The 19,326-nt window shown below is 52.4% G+C and overlaps 1 long non-coding RNA gene across 1 annotated transcript in view; it reads left to right on the forward strand.

Moving 5' to 3' along the window:
- LOC140411776 (uncharacterized) overlaps positions 1-19,326 on the forward strand; it is a 453,954-nt gene that overhangs the window by 21,570 nt on the left and 413,058 nt on the right. Inside the window, exon 2 of the long non-coding RNA XR_011941001.1 lies at positions 7,892-7,983. This is a non-coding gene — a long non-coding RNA (uncharacterized lncRNA). The remainder of the gene's footprint in view (positions 1-7,891; positions 7,984-19,326) is intronic.

Consider the following 19,326-nt stretch of genomic DNA (forward strand, 5'->3'; position numbering starts at 1 on the left):
ATGTCTGCGTGTTGCACTGTGTGTATATACAGGACATGTGTATCTGAGTGTTGCACTGTGTGTATATACAGGACATGTGTGTCTGAGTGTTGCACTGTGTGTATATACAGGACATGTGTGTCTGAGTGTTGCACTGTCTGTATATTCAGGACATGTGTGTCTGAGTGTTGCACTGTGTGTATATACAGGACATGTGTGTCTGAGTGTTGCACTGTGTGTCGATACAGGACATGTGTGTCTGCGTGTTGCACTGTGTGTATATACAGGACATGTGTGTCTGAGTGTTGCACTGTGTGTATATACAGGACATGTGTGTCAGCTTGTTGCACTGTGTGAATATACAGGACATGTGTGTCTGAGTGTTGCACTGTGTGTATATGCAGGACATGTGTGCCTGCGTGTTGCACTGTGTGTATATACAGGACATGTGTGTCTGAGTGTTGCACTGTGTGTCTATACAGGACATGTGTGTCTGAGTGTTGCACTGTGTGCCTATACAGGACATGTGAGTCTGCTATACTGGACATGTGTGTCTGTGTGTTGCACTGTGTGTCAATACAGGACATGTGTGTCTGAGTGTTGCACTGTGTGTGTATACAGGACATGTGTGCCTGCGTGTTGCACTGTGTGCATATACAGGACATGTGTGTCTGCGTGTTGCACTGTGTGTATATACAGGACATGTGTGTCTGCGTGTTGCACTGTGTGTATAGACAGGACATGTGTGTCTGCGTGTTGCTCTGTGTGTATCTACTGGACATGTGTGTCTGCGTGTTGTACTGTGTGTTTCTACAGGACATGTGTGTCTGCGTGTTGCACTGTGTGTATATACAGGACATGTGTGTCTGCGTGTTGCACTGTGTGTATAGACAGGACAAGTGTGTCTGCGTGTTGTACTGTGTGTATATACAGGACATGTGCGTCTGTGTGTTGCACTGTGTGTATATACAGGACATGTGTGTCTGAGTATTGCACTGTGTGCATATACAGGACATGTGTGTCTGCGTGTTGCACTGTGTGTATATACAGGACATGTGTGTCTGCGTGTTGCTCTGTGTGTATCTACAGGACATGTGTGTCTGAGTGTTGCACTGTGTGTATATACAGGACATGTGTGTCTGCGTGTTGCACTGTGTGTATCTACAGGACATGTGTGTCTGAGTGTTGCACTGTGTGTATATACAGGACATGTGTCTCTGCGTGTTGCACTCTGTGTATACACAGGACATGTGTGTCTGAGTGTTGCACTGTGTGTATATACAGGACATGTGTGTCTGAGTGTTGCACTGTGTGCCTATACAGGACATGTGTGTCTGAGTGTTGCACTGTGTGTCTATACAGGACATGTGTGTCTGTGTGTTGCACTGTGTGTCTATACAGGACATGTGTGTCTGCGTGTTGCACTGTGTGTATATACAGGACATGTGTGGCTGCGTGTTGCACTGTGTGTATAGACAGGACATGTGTGTCTGCGTGTTGCTCTGTGTGTATCTACAGGACATGTGTGTCTGAGTGTTGCACTGTGTGTATATACAGGACATGTGTGCCTGAGTGTTGCACTGTGTGTATGCTAGACATGTGCCTCTATGTGTCATACTGTGTTTGTATACAGGACATATGTGTCTGAGTGTTGTACTGTTTGTATATGCAGGACATGTGTGTCTGAATGTTGCACTGTGTGTATATACAGGACATGTGTGTCTGAGTGTTGCACTGTGTGGACATACAGGACATGTGTGTCTGAGTGTTGCACTGTGTGTATACACAGGACACGTATGTCTGCGTGTTGCACTGTGTGTATATACAGGACATGTGTATCTGAGTGTTGCACTGTGTGTATATACAGGACATGTGTGTCTGAGTGTTGCACTGTGTGTATATACAGGACATGTGTGTCTGAGTGTTGCACTGTCTGTATATTCAGGACATGTGTGTCTGAGTGTTGCACTGTGTGTATATACAGGACATGTGTGTCTGAGTGTTGCACTGTGTGTCGATACAGGACATGTGTGTCTGCGTGTTGCACTGTGTGTATATACAGGACATGTGTGTCTGTGTGTTGCACTGTGTGTATATACAGGACATGTGTGTCTGCTTGTTGCACTGTGTGAATATACAGGACATGTGTGTCTGAGTGTTGCACTGTGTGTATATGCAGGACATGTGTGCCTGCGTGTTGCACTGTGTGTATATACAGGACATGTGTGTCTGAGTGTTGCACTGTGTGTCTATACAGGACATGTGTGTCTGAGTGTTGCACTGTGTGCCTATACAGGACATGTGAGTCTGCTATACAGGACATGTGTGTCTGTGTGTTGCACTGTGTGTCAATACAGGACATGTGTGTCTGAGTGTTGCACTGTGTGTGTATACAGGACATGTGTGCCTGCGTGTTGCACTGTGTGTATATACAGGACATGTGTGTCTGCGTGTTGCACTGTGTGTATATACAGGACATGTGTGTCTGCGTGTTGCACTGTGTGTATAGACAGGACATGTGTGTCTGCGTGTTGCTCTGTGTGTATCTACTGGACATGTGTGTCTGCGTGTTGTACTGTGTGTTTCTACAGGACATGTGTGTCTGCGTGTTGCACTGTGTGTATATACAGGACATGTGTGTCTGCGTGTTGCACTGTGTGTATAGACAGGACAAGTGTGTCTGCGTGTTGTACTGTGTGTATATACAGGACATGTGCGTCTGTGTGTTGCACTGTGTGTATATACAGGACATGTGTGTCTGAGTATTGCACTGTGTGCATATACAGGACATGTGTGTCTGCGTGTTGCACTGTGTGTATATACAGGACATGTGTGTCTGCGTGTTGCACTGTGTGTATAGACAGGACATGTGTGTCTGCGTGTTGTTCTGTGTGTATCTACAGGACATGTGTGTCTGAGTGTTGCACTGTGTGTATATACAGGACATGTGTGTCTGCGTGTTGCACTGTGTGTATCTACAGGACATGTGTGTCTGAGTGTTGCACTGTGTGTATATACAGGACATGTGTGTCTGCGTGTTGCACTGTGTGTATATACAGGACATGTGTGTCTGAGTGTTGCACTGTGTGGAGATACAGGACATGTGTGTCTGAGTGTTGCACTGTGTGTATACACAGGACACGTGTGCCTGCGTGTTGCACTGTGTGTATATACAGGACATGTGTGTCTGCGTGTTGCACTGTGTGTATATACAGGACATGTGTGTCTGAGTGTTTCACTGTGTGTCTATACAGGACATGTGTATCTGAGTGTTGCACTGTGTGTATATACAGGACATGTGTGTCTAAGTGTTGCACTGTGTGCATATACAGGACATGTGTGTCTGCGTGTTGCACTGTGTGTATATACAGGACATGTGTGTCTGAGTGTTGCACTGTGTGTATATACAGGACATGTGTGTCTGAGTGTTGCACTGTGTGTCTATACAGGACATGTGTGTCTGTGTGTTGCACTGTGTGTCTATACAGGACATGTGTGTCTGAGTGTTGCACTGTGCGTGTATACAGGACATGTGTGCCTGCGTGTTGCACTGTGTGTATATACAGGACATGTGTGTCTGCGTGTTGCACTGTGTGTATATACAGGACATGTGTGGCTGCGTGTTGCACTGTGTGTATAGACAGGACATGTGTGTCTGCGTGCTGCTCTGTGTGTATCTACAGGACATGTGTGTCTGAGTGTTGCACTGTGTGTATATACAGGACATGTGTGTCTGCGTGTTGCACTGTGTGTATCTACAGGACATGTGTGTCTGAGTGTTGCACTGTGTGTATATACAGGACATGTGTCTCTGCGTGTTGCACTGTGTGTATACACAGGACATGTGTGTCTGAGTGTTGCACTGTGTGTATATACAGGACATGTGTGTCTGAGTGTTGCACTGTGTGCCTATACAGGACATGTGTGTCTGAGTGTTGCACTGTGTGTCTATACAGGACATGTGTCTCTGTGTGTTGCACTGTGTGTCTATACAGGACATGTGTGTCTGAGTGTTGCACTGTGTGTGTATACAGGACATGTGTGTCTGCGTGTTGCACTGTGTGTATATACAGGACATGTGTGTCTCCGTGTTGCACTGTGTGTATATACAGGACATGTGTGTCTGAGTGTTGCACTGTGTGTATATACAGGACATGTGTGTCTGAGTGTTGCACTGTGTGTATATACCGGACATGTGTGTCTGAGTGTTGCACTGTGTGTATATACAGGACATGTGTGTCTGAGTGTTGCACTGTGTGTCGATACAGGACATGTGTGTCTGTGAGTTGCACTGTGTGTATATACAGGACATGTGTGTCTGAGTGTTGCACTGTGTGTATATACAGGACATGTGTGTCTGAGTGTTGCACTGTGTGTCTATACAGGACATGTGTGTCTGAGTGTTGCACTGTGTGCCTATACAGGACATGTGAGTCTGCTATACAGGACATGTGTGTCTGTGTGTTGCACTGTGTGTCTATACAGGACATGTGTGTCTGAGTGTTGCACTGTGTGTGTATACAGGACATGTGTGCCTGCGTATTGCACTGTGTGTATATACAGGACATGTGTGTCTGCGTGTTGCACTGTGTGTATATACAGGACATGTGTGTCTGCGTGTTGCACTGTGTGTATAGACAGGACATGTGTGTCTGCGTGTTGCTCTGTGTGTATCTACAGGACATGTGTGTCTGAGTGTTGCACTGTGTGTATATACAGGACATGTGTGTCTGCGTGTTGCACTGTGTGTATCTACAGGACATGTATGTCTGAGTGTAGCACTGTGTGTATATACAGGACATGTGTGTCTGGGTGTTGCACTGTGTGTATATACAGGGCATGTGTGTCTGCGTGTTGCACTGTGTGTATATACAGGACATGTGTTTCTGCGTGTTGCACTGTGTGTATAGACAGGACATGTGTGTCTGCGTGTTGCTCTGTGTGTATCTACAGGACATGTGTGTCTGCGTGTTGTACTGTGTGTTTCTACAGGACATGTGTGTCTGCGTGTTGCACTGTGTGTATATACAGGACATGTGTGTCTGCATGTTGCACTGTGTGTATAGACAGGACATGAGTGTCTGCGTGTTGTACTGTGTGTATATACAGGACATGTGTGTCTGTGTGTTGCACTTTGTGTGTATACAGGACATGTGTGTCTGAGTATTGCACTGTGTGCATATACAGGACATGTGTGTCTGCGTGTTGCACTGTGTGTATATACAGAACATGTGTGTCTGCGTGTTGCACTGTGTGTATAGACAGGACATGTGTGTGTGCGTGTTGCTCTGTGTGTATCTACAGGACATGTGTGTCTGAGTGTTGCACTGTGTGTATATACAGGACATGTGTGTCTGCGTGTTGCACTGTGTGTATCTACAGGACATGTGTGTCTGAGTGTTGCACTGTGTGTATATACAGGACATGTGTGTCTGCGTGTTGCACTGTGTGTATATACAGGACATGTGTGTCTGCGTGTTGCACTGTGTGTATATACAGGACATGTGTGTCTGCGTGTTGCACTGTGTGTATAGACAGGACATGTGTGTCTGCGTGTTGCTCTGTGTGTATCTACAGGACATGTGTGTCTGCGTGTTGTACTGTGTGTTTCTACAGGACATGTGTGTCTGTGTGTGGCACTGTGTGTATATACAGGACATGTGTGTCTGCGTGTTGCACTGTGTGTATAGACAGGACATGTGTTTCTGCGTGTTGCACTGTGTGTATATACAGGACATGTGTGTCTGTGTGTTGCACTCTGTGTATATACAGGACATGTGTGTCTGCGTGTTGCACTGTGTGTATATACAGGACATGTGTGTCTGCGTGTTGCACTGTGTGTATATAAAGGACATGTGTGTCTGCGTTTTGCACTGTGTGTATATACAGGGCATGTGTGTCTGCGTGTTGCACTGTGTGTATACACAGGACACGTGTGTCTGAGTGTTGCTCTGTGTGTATATATAGGGCATGTGTGTCTGAGTGTTGCACTGTGTGTATATACAGGACATGTGTATCTGAGTGTTGCACTGTGTGTATATACAGGACATGTGTGTCTGAGTGTTGCACTGTGTGCATATACAGGACATGTATGTCTGCGTGTTGCACTGTGTGTATATACAGGACATGTGTGTCTGATAGTTGCACTGTGTGTATATACAGGGCATGTGTGTCTGTGTGTTGCACTGTGTGTATATACAGGACATGTGTGTCTGAGTGTTGCACTGTGTGTATATACAGGACATGTGTGTCTGAGTGTTGCATTGTGTGTCTATACAGGACATGTGTGTCTGCGTGTTGCACTGTGTGTATATACAGGACATGTGTGTCTGAGTGTTGCACTGTGTGTATATACAGGACATGTGTGTCTGCGTGTTGCACTGTGTGTATATACAGGACATGTGTGTCTGAGTGTTGCACTGTGTGTATATACAGGACATGTGTGTCTGCATGTTGCACTGTGTGTATATACAGGACATGTGTGTCTGAGTGTTGCACTGTGTGTATATACAGGACATGTGTGTCTGCGTGTTGCACTGTGTGTATATACAGGACATGTGTGTCTGCGTGTTGCACTGTGTGTATATACAGGACATGTGTGCCTGCGTGTTGCACTGTGTGTGTATACAGGACATGTGTGTCTGCGTGTTGCTCTGTGTGTATATACAGGACATGTGTGTCTGCGTGTTGCTCTGTGTGTATATACAGGACATGTGTGTCTGAGTGTTGCACTGTGTGTGTATACAGGACATGTGTGTCTGTGTGTTGCACTGTGTGTATCTACAGGACATGTGTGTCTGAGTGTTGCACTGTGTGTATATACAGGACATGTGTGTCTGAGTGTTGCACTGTGTGTATATACAGGACATGTGTGTCTGAGTGTTGCACTGTGTGTATATACAGGACATGTGTGTCTGAGTGTTGCACTGTGTGTCTATACAGGACATGTGTGTCTGCGTGTTGCATTGTTTGTATATACAGGACATGTGTGTCTGAGTGTTGCACTGTGTGTATATACAGGACATGTGTGTCTGAGTGTTGCACTGTGTGTATATACAGGACATGTGTGCCTGCGTGTTGCTCTGTGTGTATATACAGGACATGTGTGTCTGAGTGTTGCACTGTGTGCCTATACAGGACATGTGTGTCTGAGTGTTGCACTGTGTGTATATACAGGGCATGTGTGTCTGCTTGTTGCACTGTGCGTATATACAGGACATGTGTGTCTGAGTGTTGCACTGTGTGTATATACAGGACATGTGTGTCTGAGTGTTGCACTGTGTGTATATACAGGGCATGTGTGTCTGCGTGTTGCACTGTGTGTATATACAGGACATGTGTGTCTGCGTGTTGCACTGTGTGTATATACAGGACATGTGTGTCTGCGTGTTGCACTGTGTGTATATACAGGACATGTGTGTCTGAGTGTTGCACTGTGTGTATATACAGGACATGTGTGTCTGCGTGTTGCTCTGTGTGTATATACAGGACATGTGTGTCTGCGTGTTGCTCTATGTGTAACTGTAACTTCCGTGTTTTTATTGAATCATTGATGCTGCGTTGTGGTGGTGAATCCTTCATTGTGTCATTCCCACCGGATCCTGCCCCTCTGCTGTTTCCTCATGTTCCTGAATATCTTTTCGATTATGTGTTGATGCAGTTCCTTATGAATGTTTTAGTCGAATAAACTATCATTTTCCTTCCTAGCAGAGCTTTTTTAGGTCATAACAACTCTCTGTGTAAACAAACCCTCGCTCGGTTCCTGGATCGTGTCCAATAACTTTAAATCAGTGCCCTCTGGTCACCGTCCTCCTTCTGCTACTGATATTGCTCTCTCCTTTTTTATCCTCTTCAAATCTTCATGATTGTTATTGCGTCTATTAAACGTATCCTTCCCCCTTTCTGCTTCCAGGAGAACAACTATCTCGCCACTTAACTGCAGCTCCTCTACCCGACAGCCATCCTAGTGTGATACCCTCAATAACGACGCTTAGAGTGCAAACGGTAAAGAAGACTTTAATAAACTAAGAACTAGACTGGTGCCGAGACGTGTGCTAACAGTGGCGCCACTCACAAGGCGGCCCCTTATATACGGCTCCCAGATGGGCGGAGCCGGAGGCGGAGTCCCCCAGGGTTCCAAGCCCGGTCTTAAAGGGGACATCACCTTACATGATGACAAGGGTACAGTGTTACAGTAACCGTTCATCACGCCTAGTAAATCCGATCTTTTACTTGGGCATTTTACTTGGTGTGGTCCTCAGTCTTGGGCACATTTCTCCTGTTGGAGTTTAACCTGCGATGGTTAAATGTTTAGCGTACCAACCTTACTGTCACACTCTCTGCTCCTGTAAATAATGCCGAGGTTTCCATTTGCTTTGCAACCGCTTTCACAACTTGTCCATAATTCCCAGGGGATCTCTCAAATTGGAACTCAGCCGGCATTTATTTCTCCTCATTCGTAACTAGGCTGCACAGAGTTTGAATCCGGCTGTGAAGAGACACAACGGCCGTCGGGATTCTTGTATCTTGCCGTCAGCGTGCCCCCTCCCATGGGTTTGCTGGCGGCGTTGGGGGGGGGGGGGTCTTCAATGGGAAATCCCACCGCCAGCAAACGGGGCACCTCTGAGAAACAGGCGGCTGGGGAACTGGGAGCAACAAGTTACATTTTATACTGCAGGGGGGAAAGTGTGCTGATTGGTTGGGATAGTCAATTCTTATTGGCGTGGCCATGGAAAAATCCCTGCGCAGCGACATCCTGCCCAAGCTCCCACCTAATGCAGGAAAGCTGCACAGCTCCAACACCTGCTTTTCGTTATCTGAGAGCGGGTCCCTGTGTGTGAACGTCCGTCATTCCACGTACGTACAAATCAGATGCGTTACGAGCTGGATTGATTATCTTACAGTTCCCCGCTGCGTTCTCATGGCAAGCCCTCTGCCAATCAGAGTCACCCTTTTGGCCTCTTGGAAAAATTGTTGTGATTGTTTGAAATTTAGCATTGGTGTGTTTAACCTGATGAGTGCCACATGAAAAACTTTGACAATATATCACTCTTTTCAGCAATCTTCCAAACCCTCTGCCCTTACGAACTCTTCTCGTCCTTTTTTCCATGCACCGAAGTGGGAATTCAGTAGACAATTGCCACTAACATCCGTTTTACAATTCAAGCCCGTTAGAAAATTGGGGGGGAAAAGGTCCAAAAGTCCGACCAGAGCGGGGGCCACCAAATGTGCGACTTACTCCTTCATAGCCCCCACCGGAAGTCTCAGGGAACCAGGGTTGACAGGAGAGGTTGAATGCTTTGTTAAGAGGAAAAAGGTGACTGATGTAAGGCTGAGGAAACAAGGTTCAGACAGGGCATTGGAGGGATACAAGATAGCCAGGAGGGAACTGAAGAAAGGGATTAGGTGAGCAAAGAGAGGGCATGAACAATCTTTGGCGGGTAGGATCAAGGAAAACCCCAAGGCCTTTTACACATATGTGAGAAATATGAGAATGACTAGAGCGAGGGTAGGTCCAATCAAGGACAGTAGCGGGAGATTGCGTATTGAGTCTGAAGAGATAGGAGAGGTCTTGAACGAGTACTTTTCTTCTGTATTTACAAATGAGAGGGGCGATATTGTTGGAGAGGACAGTGTGAAACAGATTGGTAAGCTCGAGGAAACACTTGTTAGGAAGGAAGATGTGTTGGGCATTTTGGAAAACTTGAGGATAGACAAGTCTCCCGGGCCTGACGGGATATATCCAAGGATTCTATGGGAAGCAAGAGATGAAATTGCAGAGCCGTTGGCAATGATCTTTTCGTCCTCACTGTCAACAGGGGTGGTACCAGGGGATTGGAGAGTGGCGAATGTCGTGCCCCTGTTCAAAAAAGGGAATAGGGATGACCCTGGGAATACAGGCCAGTTAGTCTTACTTTGGTGGTAAGTAAAGTAATGGAAAGGGTACTGAAGGATAGGATTTCTGAGCATCTGGAAAGACACTGCTTGATTAGGGGTAGTCAGCATGGATTTGTGAGGGATAGGTCTTGCCTTACAAGTCTTAGTGAATTCTTTGAGGAGGTGACCAAGCACGTGGATGAAGGTAAAGCAGTGGATGTAGTGTACATGGATTTTAGTAAGGCATTTGATAAGGTTCCCCATGGTAGGCTTATGCAGAAAGTAAGGAGGCATGGAATAGTGGGAAATTTGGCCAATTGGATAACGAACTGGCTAACCGATAGAAGTCAGAGAGTGGTGGTGGATGGCAAATATTCAGCCTGGATCCCAGTTACCAGTGGCGTACCGCAGGGATCAGTTCTGGGTCCTCTGCTGTTTGTGATTTTCATTAATGACTTGGATGAGGGAGTTGAAGGGTGGGTCAGTAAATTTGCAGACGATACGAAGATTGGTGGAGTTGTGGATAGTGAGGAGGGCTGTTGTCGGCTGCAAAGAGACATAGATAGGATGCAGAGCTGGGCTGAGAAGTGGCAGATGGAGTTTAACCCTGAAAAGTGTGAGGTTGTCCATTTTGGAAGGACAAATATGAATGTGGAATACAGGGTTAACGGTAGAGTTCTTGGCAATATGGAGGAGCAGAGAGATCTTGGGGTCTATGTTCATACATCTTTGAAAGTTGCCACTCAAGTGGATAGAGCTGTGAAGAAGGCCTATGGTGTGCTCGCGTTCATTAACAGAGGGATTGAATTTAAGAACCGTGAGGTGATGATGCAGCTGTACAAAACTTTGGTAAGGCCACATTTGGAGTACTGTGTACAGTTCTGGTCGCCTCATTTTAGGAAGGATGTGGAAGCTTTGGAAAAGGTGCAAAGGAGATTTACCAGGATGTTGCCTGAAATGGAGAGTAGGTCTTACGAGGAAAGGTTGAGGGTGCTAGGCCTTTTCTCATTAGAACGGAGAAGGGTGAGGGGCGACTTGATAGAGGTTTATAAGATGATCAGGGGAATAGGTAGAGTAGACAGTCAGAGAATTTTTCCCCGGGTGGAACAAACCATTACAAGGGGACATAAATTTAAGGTGAATGGTGGAAGATATAGGGGTGATGTCAGAGGTAGGTTCTTTACCCAGAGAGTAGTGGGGGCATGGAATGCACAGCCTGTGGAAGTAGTTGAGTCGGAAACATTCGGGACCTTCAAGCAGCTACTGGATAGGTACATGGATTACGGTAAAATGATATAGTGTCGATTTATTTGTTCTTAATCTAGGACAAAAGTTCGGCACAACATTGTGGGCCGAAGGGCCTGTTCTGTGCTGTATTTTTCTATGTTCTATGTGTGTGAGTGGTGGCGGGGCGGGGGGGGGGGGGGGGGGGGGGGGCGCGGTGTGGGGGGGGGGAGGGGGGGGATTAGAATATAACGTGTTGCCATGGCAGCACTGGGTAACTAATTAATGTTTCTGAAGAGACGATAAAGGCAAGTATTTTTGGGCAGTGTGTAAACGCTGAAGAGTTTGTGGAGCAGTGCTGGTGAAGAGGCAGACTGACTGGCAGACAGAGGCTCACTGTTTCCCTCTCCACACCCGCTGGGTTTATCCAGCATTTCCTGATTTTATTGTTACTGCTCTGGGAACGCAGGCTGTTCCAGCTGACAACGGAACCTCACAGTCTCGAACACACGAGTCCCGTTGATAGGCTCAGTGACAGCCAATGGTAAGGCTTGCCCGGTCACAGATTTCTCACTGAGCACTGATTGGCTAGACTGACGTCTCTGATGACCGGGTGGACCTTACTTTCAGGTTAAATGGACGCGAATCACATCTGCCGCATTGCCAATTCGGTCCATCAGCCCGGCACTCGGGTGGCATTACCAGAATCCATCGTTCTCCGCTACAGTATCGTGTATTTCCAGCTCAGAAAGCCATCGCTCTCTCTAATCCCATGCTGGACACAGAGGCAGCTGGTTAATTGCCACTAAAATGAGACTATCAAGTGTCTATCCACAAGTGTGAAGTCAGGACCTGAAATTATCTGAATATTGGGTTCCCAACACCTACGGATATTTCGGCCCAATCCGATATTCACGCCACACAAGTGCCCGGCAACGACCATCTCCTACACGAGAGGATCTAACCACCGCCCCGTGACATTCAATAGCATTCCCATCGCTGAATCCCCACAATCAACATCCTGGGGGTTACCATTGATCAGAAACTGAACTGGACCCAGCCACATTAATACTGTGGCTACCAGGGTAGATCAAAGGCTGGGAATCCTACAGCGAGTAACTCACCTCCTGACCCCCCAAAGCCTGTCCACCATCTACAAGGCACAAGTCAGGAGTGCGATGGAATACTCTCCACGTGCCTGGGTGAGCGCAGCTCCAACAACACTCAAGAAGCTCGACACCGTCCAGGACAAAGCAGCCCGCTTGATTGCTCCCCTTCCACAAACATTCAAACCCTCCACCACCGACACACAGTGACAGCCGTGTGTACCATCTACAGGATGCACTGCAGTACCTCACCAAAGTTCCTTCGACAGCACCTTCCACCCCACGATCACTGCCATCTAGAAGGACAAGAGCAGCAGATACCTGGGAACCCCACCACCTGGAGGTTCCCCTCCCAGTCACTCACCACCCTGACTTGGAAATATATCGCCGTTCCTTCACTGTCGCTGTAAACATCCTGGGACTCCCTCCCGAACAGCACAGTGGGTGTACCGACACCTCAGGCACTGCAGCGGTTCAAGAAGGCAGCTCACCCCCACCTTCTGAAGGGCAACTCGGGATGGGCAATAAATGCTGATCTGACCAGCGGCACCCGTGCCCCATGACGGGATTAAAAGAATATTTGACTTCCCACAAGTTTTGAATTTCACCTGCTGGATACCGGTCTCTCTCTCTCTCTCTGTGCCGCTGAAAACTCTTACTGCTCTCCTCTTTCTTTACCCTGTCATTCATAGATTATCATAGAATTTACAGTGCAGAAGGAGGCCATTTGGCCCATCGAGTCTGCACCGGCTCTTGTAAAGAGCACCCTACCCAAGGTCCACACCGCCACCCTATCCCCACAACCCAGCAACCCCACACTACACTAAGGACAATTTTGGACACTAAGGGCAATTTATCATGGCCAATCCACCTAACCTGCACATCTTTGGACTGTGGGAGGAAACCGGAGCACCCGGAAGAAACCCACGCACACACGGGGAGAACGTGCAGACTCCGCACAGACAGCGACCCAGCGGGGAATCGAACCTGGGACCCTGGAGCTGTGAAGCAATTGTGCTGTCCACAATGCTACCGTGCTGGCCATTCTCCCAGTCCAGCTCGTTCATACATGTCAAAAAGAGCTATGGTCCTCACACTCATCCCTGGGGAACACCGCCCAATCCTTAAAACCATTCTCTACTCTCTGTACTGTCACTCCCGTTACTCCCAAACGCTTCCACTTCTCCAACAACACCGTCATCAAGCTCCTATGAAAAGTCCCGAGAAACAGGAAACGTGGGATATCTCAATGGGCCTGGCAGTAACTGTGACGAGACGGTGAATGTTCGGAGTGTGTGTGGCCTCTTCAGTGGGAATGTGATGGTGAGGGAGGGACCAGTGGAGCCAAAAGCAAGGTCAGGGATAGGTTAGAGGGGGGGGGGTGATTAAATGCCAGCGATATCGTGGAGACAAACTCTCCTTTCAGGTGAAGCAGCAACCTCCTCCCGTTTGGTTTCTGGTATTCGCTGTTCCCAATCCGGTCTCCTCTCTGTTGGGAAGACTCACGGCAGACTGGGGGACCACACTGTGGGACTGTTGCTGCCGTTTCACCTCACCGTCCTGCTCTCGTGCCCGCACGTCTGTCCTCGGCCTGCTTCGGTGACCCAGTGAAGCCCAGCGCAAACTGGGGGAACGACACCTCGGGCGCGATTCTCCGACCCCCCCCCCCCACCCCCCCCAGGCCGGGTCGGAGAATCGCCGGGGGGGGGGGCGGCGTGAATCCGCCCCCGCCGGCTGCCGAATTGTCCGGCGCCGTTTCTTGCCGGCCCCGCCGGTGTAAATTAGAGTAGGTCCTTACCGGCGGGACCGGGCGGCGCAGGCGGCCTCCGGGGTCCTCGGGGGGGTCGCGGGCGGATCTCTGCCCCGGGAGGTGCCCCCACAGTGGCCTGGCCCGCGATCGGGGCCCACCGATCCGCGGGCGGGCCTGCGCCGTGGGGGCCTCTATTACTCCGCGTCGGCTGCTATTCCTCCTCCATGGCCGGCGCGGAGATGAACACCCCCGCGCATGCGCCAACTCGCGCCGGCTGGCAGAGGCCCTTCGCCGCCGGTTGGCATGGCGCCAAGCCCCTTCCCCGCCGGCGGGCGCGACACAAACCACTCCGGGGCCGGCCTAGCCCCTGAAGGTGCCGAGGACTCCCCACCTTCGGGGCGGCCCGACGCCGGAGCGGTTCACGCCGCTCCTTCCCGCCGGGACCCCCCGCCCCACCGCCGATTCCCACAGAATCCTGCCCCTCATCTTCCAGCTCGGCAGTTCACAGCCTTCTGAGCTGGACATTGAGTTGAACAACTTCAGATTCTGTCCTCCATTCTGAATTTAATATTGTTGTTTTCCCCCCCAAGTGCTGTTCTGTATCTTGTTTTCATGTTTTACTTTCATTGTGTTTGCGTATATGGCCTGTGTTTGTGGGCTGTATACATTGTGTTTGTGTACATGGCCTGTGTTTGTGGGCTGTATACATTGTGTTTGTATACATGACCTGTGTTTGTGAGATGTATACATTGTGTTTGCATACATGACCTGTGTTTGTGAGATGTATACATTGTGTTTGTATACATGACCTGTGGTTGTGAGCTGTATACATTGTGTTTGTGTACATGGCCTGTGTTTGTGGGCAGTGTAATTGTCGAAATTACACAAGTGTGTGTGTTCATGGTGTGAGTGCGTGTGTGTGTGTAGGGGGGGTGCGGTGTGGATGAAGGTGGTGATGGTAACAAAGGCAACAGGTTTGAAATCCACTCTGCGGTATGCAACCCCCCCCCCCACCCCCACCCCGCTCCGTGAATCCCTCTGCCTCTGTCGCTGACTCTCGTCCTTTACAAACCCTCCTTAAAACCTACATCCAAGCCCCAGTCAGCCCTCCTGATATTTTTCCGATGCCTCTTTGAAAAGTTGTTAAACTGTTTGTTTTCTACATTAAGAACCTGGACGAGGCTTTTGTGGGATGAGATGTTTTGTGGGATGATGCCTGATCTTCACTGACTACTGAGTTAGTTTTTTTGTGTTAAGTATGTGACTGGGGAAAGTAAAGCAACTTGATGGATTATCAACAAAACACTTTGAAAGGAGGGGAGCTGATTCAATATAACAATTGGAACATAAACGATTCCTGTCATTTAAAAGCTTTGCTGTTTTACCTTCCCTGATCGCTATTTCACATTGCTCCACGCCAAAGACACGTGGAACTATTGAACATGGGGGGGGGGGGATTCTCCGCCCACCAACAGCCCGTTAACGGTAGCGGAATCGGCGCCGGTGCGAGCCCGTTAACGGCAGCGGAATCGGCGCCGGTGCCAGCCCGTTAACGGCAGCGGAATCGGTGCCGGTGCGGGCCCGTTAACGGTAGCGGAATCGGCGCCGGTGCGAGCACGTTAACGGTAGCGGAATCGGCGCCGGTGCGAGCCCGTTAACGGCAGCGGAATCGGCGCCGGTGCCGGCTCGTTAACGGTAGCGGAATCGGCGGCGGTGCAAGCCCGTTAACGGTAGAGGAATCGGCGCCGGTGCCAGCCCGTTAACGGTAGCGGAATCGACGCCGGTGCGAGCCCGTTAACGGTGGCGGAATCGGCGGCGGTGCAAGCCCGTTAACGGTAGCGGAATCGGCGCCGGTGCCAGCCCGTTAACGGCAGTGGAATCGGCGCCGGTGCGAGCCCGTTAACGGCGGCGGAATCGGCGATGGTGCGAGCCCGTTAACGGCAGCGGAATCGGCGCCGGTGCGAGCCCATTAAAGGTAGCGGAATCGGCGTCGGTGCGAGCCCGTTAACGGCAGTGGAATCGGCGCCGGTGCGAGCCCGTTAACGGCGGCGGAATCGGCGTCGGTGCGAGCCCGTTAACGGCAGCGGAATCGGTGACGGTGCCAGCCCGTTAACGGTAGCGGAATCGGTGACGGTGCCAGCCCGTTAACGGTGGCGGAATCGGTGCCGGTGCCAGCCCGTTAACGGCAGCGGAATCGGTGCCGGTGCCAGCCCGTTAACGGCAGCGGAATCGGCACCGGTGCGAGCCCGTTAACGGTGGCGGAATCGGCGCCGGTGCGAGCCCGTTAACGGTGGCGGAATCGGCTCCGGTGCGAGCCAGTTAACGGTGGCGGAGTCAGCGCCGGTGACAGCCCGTTAACGGCAGCGGAATCAGCGCCGGTGCGAGCCCGTTAACGGTAGCGGAATCGGCGCCGGTGCCAGCCCGTTAACGGTAGCGGAATCGACGCCGGTGCGAGCCCGTTAACGGTGGCGGAATCAGCGCGGGTGCCAGCCCGTTAACGGTAGCGGAATCGGCGCCGGTGCCAGCCCGTTAACGGCAGCGGAATCGGTGCCGGTGCCAGCCCGTTAACGGCAGCGGAATCGGTGCCGGTGCCAGCCTGTTAACGGTAGCGGAATCGACGCCGGTGCGAGCTCGTTAACGGCAGCGGAATCGGCGCCGGTGCCAGCCCGTTAACGGCGGCGGAATCGGCGCCGGTGCCAGCCCGTTAACGGCAGCGGAATCGGTGCCGGTGCGAGCCTGTTAACGGTAGCGGAATCGACGCCGGTGCGAGCCCGTTAACGGTAGCGGAATCGACGCCGGTGCGAGCCCGTTAACGGCAGCGGAATCGGTGCCGGTGCCAGCCCGTTAACGGTGGCGGAATCGGTGCCGGTGCGAGCCCGTTAACGGTAGCGGAATCGGCGCCGGTGCGAGCCCGTTAACGGTAGCGGAATCGGCGCCGGTGCAAGCCCGTTAACGGTAGCGGTATCGGCGCCGGTGCGAGCCCGTTAACGGCGGCGGAATCGGCGCCGGTGCCAGCCCGTTAACGGTAGCGAAATCGACGCCGGTGCGAGCCCGTTAATGGCAGCGGAATTGGCGCCGGTGCCAGCCCGTTAACGGTGGCGGAATCGGCGCCGGTGCGAGCCCGTTAACGGCAGCGGAATCAGCGCCGGTGCGAGCCCGTTAACGGCGGCGGAATCGGCGATGGTGCGAGCCCGTTAACGGCAGCGGAATCGGCGCCGGTGCGAGCCCATTAAAGGTAGCGGAATCGGCGTCGGTGCGAGCCCGTTAACGGCAGTGGAATCGGCGCCGGTGCGAGCCCGTTAACGGCGGCGGAATCGGCGTCGGTGCGAGCCCGTTAACGGCAGCGGAATCGGTGACGGTGCCAGCCCATTAACGGTAGCGGAATCGGTGACAGTGCCAGCCCGTTAACGGTGGCGGAATCGGTGCCGGTGCCAGCCCGTTAACGGCAGCGGAATCGGTGCCGGTGCCAGCCCGTTAACGGCAGCGGAATCGGCACCGGTGCGAGCCCGTTAACGGTGGCGGAATCGGCGCCGGTGCGAGCCCGTTAACGGTGGCGGAATCGGCTCCGGTGCGAGCCAGTTAACGGTGGCGGAGTCAGCGCCGGTGACAGCCCGTTAACGGCAGCGAAATCAGCGCCGGTGCGAGCCCGTTAACGGTAGCGGAATCGGCGCCGGTGCCAGCCCGTTAACGGTAGCGGAATCGACGCCGGTGCGAGCCCGTTAACGGTGGCGGAATCAGCGCGGGTGCCAGCCCGTTAACGGTAGCGGAATCGACGCCGGTGCGAGCCCGTTAACGGTGGCGGAATCAGCGCGGGTGCCAGCCCGTTAACGGTAGCGGAATCGGCGCCGGTGCCAGCCCGTTAACGGCAGTGGAATCGGTGCCGGTGCCAGCCCGTTAACGGCAGCGGAATCGGTGCCGGTGCCAGCCTGTTAACGGTAGCGGAATCGACGCCGGTGCGAGCTCGTTAACGGCAGCGGAATCGGCGCCGGTGCCAGCCCGTTAACGGCGGCGGAATCGGCGCCGGTGCCAGCCCGTTAACGGCAGCGGAATCGGCGCCGGTGCGAGCCTGTTAACGGTAGCGGAATCGACGCCGGTGCGAGCCCGTTAACGGTAGCGGAATCGGCGCCGGTGCCAGCCCATTAACGGTAGCGGAATCGGCGCCGTGCGAGCCCGTTAACGGCAGCGGAATCGGCGCCGATGCGAGCCCGTTAACGGCAGCGGAATCGGCGCCGGTGCGAGCCCATTAACGGTGGCGGAATCGCCACCGGTGCGAGCCCATTAACGGTGGCGGAATCGGCGCCCGTGCCAGCCCGTTAACGGCAGCGGAATCGGCGCCGATGCGAGCCCGTTAACGGCAGCGGAATCGGCGCCGGTGCCAGCCCGTTAACGGCAGCGGAATCGGCGCCGGTGCGAGTCCGTTAACGGTGGCGGAATCGGCGCCGGTACGAGCCCGTTAACGGTGGTGGAATCGGCGCCGGTACGAGCCCGTTAACGGTGGCGGAATCGGCGCCGGTACGAGCCCGTTAGCGGTGGCGGAATCGGCGCTGGTACGAGCCCGTTAACGGTGGCGGAATCGGCGCCGGTACGAGCCCGTTAGCGGCAGCGGAATCGGCGCGGGTGCCAGCCCGTTAACGGCGGCGGAATCGGCGCCGGTACGAGCCCGTTAGCGGCAGCGGAATCGGCGCGGGTGCCAGCCCGTTAACGGCGGCGGAATCGGCGCTGGTACGAGCCCGTTAACGGTAGCGGAATCGACGCCGGTGCGAGCCCATTAACGGCAGCGGAATTGGCGCCGGTGCGAGCCCGTTAACGGTGGCGGAATCGGCGCCGGTGCGAGCCCGTTAACGGCAGCGGAATCGGCGCCGGTGCGAGCCCGTTAACGGTAGCGGAATCGGCGCCGGTGCGAGCCCGTTAACGGCAGCGGAATCGGCGCCGGTGCCAGCCCGTTAACGGTAGCGGAATCGGTGCAGTTGCGAGCCCGTTAACGGCAGCGGAATCGGCGCCGGTGCCAGCCCGTTAACGGTAGCGGAATCGGTGCAGTTGCGAGCCCGTTAACGGCAGCGGAATCGGCGCCGGTGCGAGCCCGCTAACGGTAGCGGAATCGGCGCCGGTGCCAGCCCATTAACGGTAGCGGAATCGGCGCCGGTGCGAGCCCGTTAACGGTAGCGGAATCGGCGCCGGTGCCAGCCCGTTAACGGTAGCGGAATCGGCGCCGGTGCGAGCCCGTTAACGGTAGCGGAATCGGCGCCGGTGCGAGCCCGTTACCGGTAGCGGAATCGGCGCCGGTGCCAGCCCGTTAACGGCAGCGGAATCGGCGCCGGTACGAGCCCGTTAACGGTGGCGGAATCGGCGCCGGTACGAGCCCGTTAACGGTGGCGGAATCGGCGCCGGTAC

The sequence above is a fragment of the Scyliorhinus torazame genome, chromosome 4 (genome assembly GCF_047496885.1).
Source record: "Scyliorhinus torazame isolate Kashiwa2021f chromosome 4, sScyTor2.1, whole genome shotgun sequence".
In the NCBI taxonomy this organism is placed as follows: Eukaryota; Metazoa; Chordata; class Chondrichthyes; order Carcharhiniformes; family Scyliorhinidae; genus Scyliorhinus; species Scyliorhinus torazame.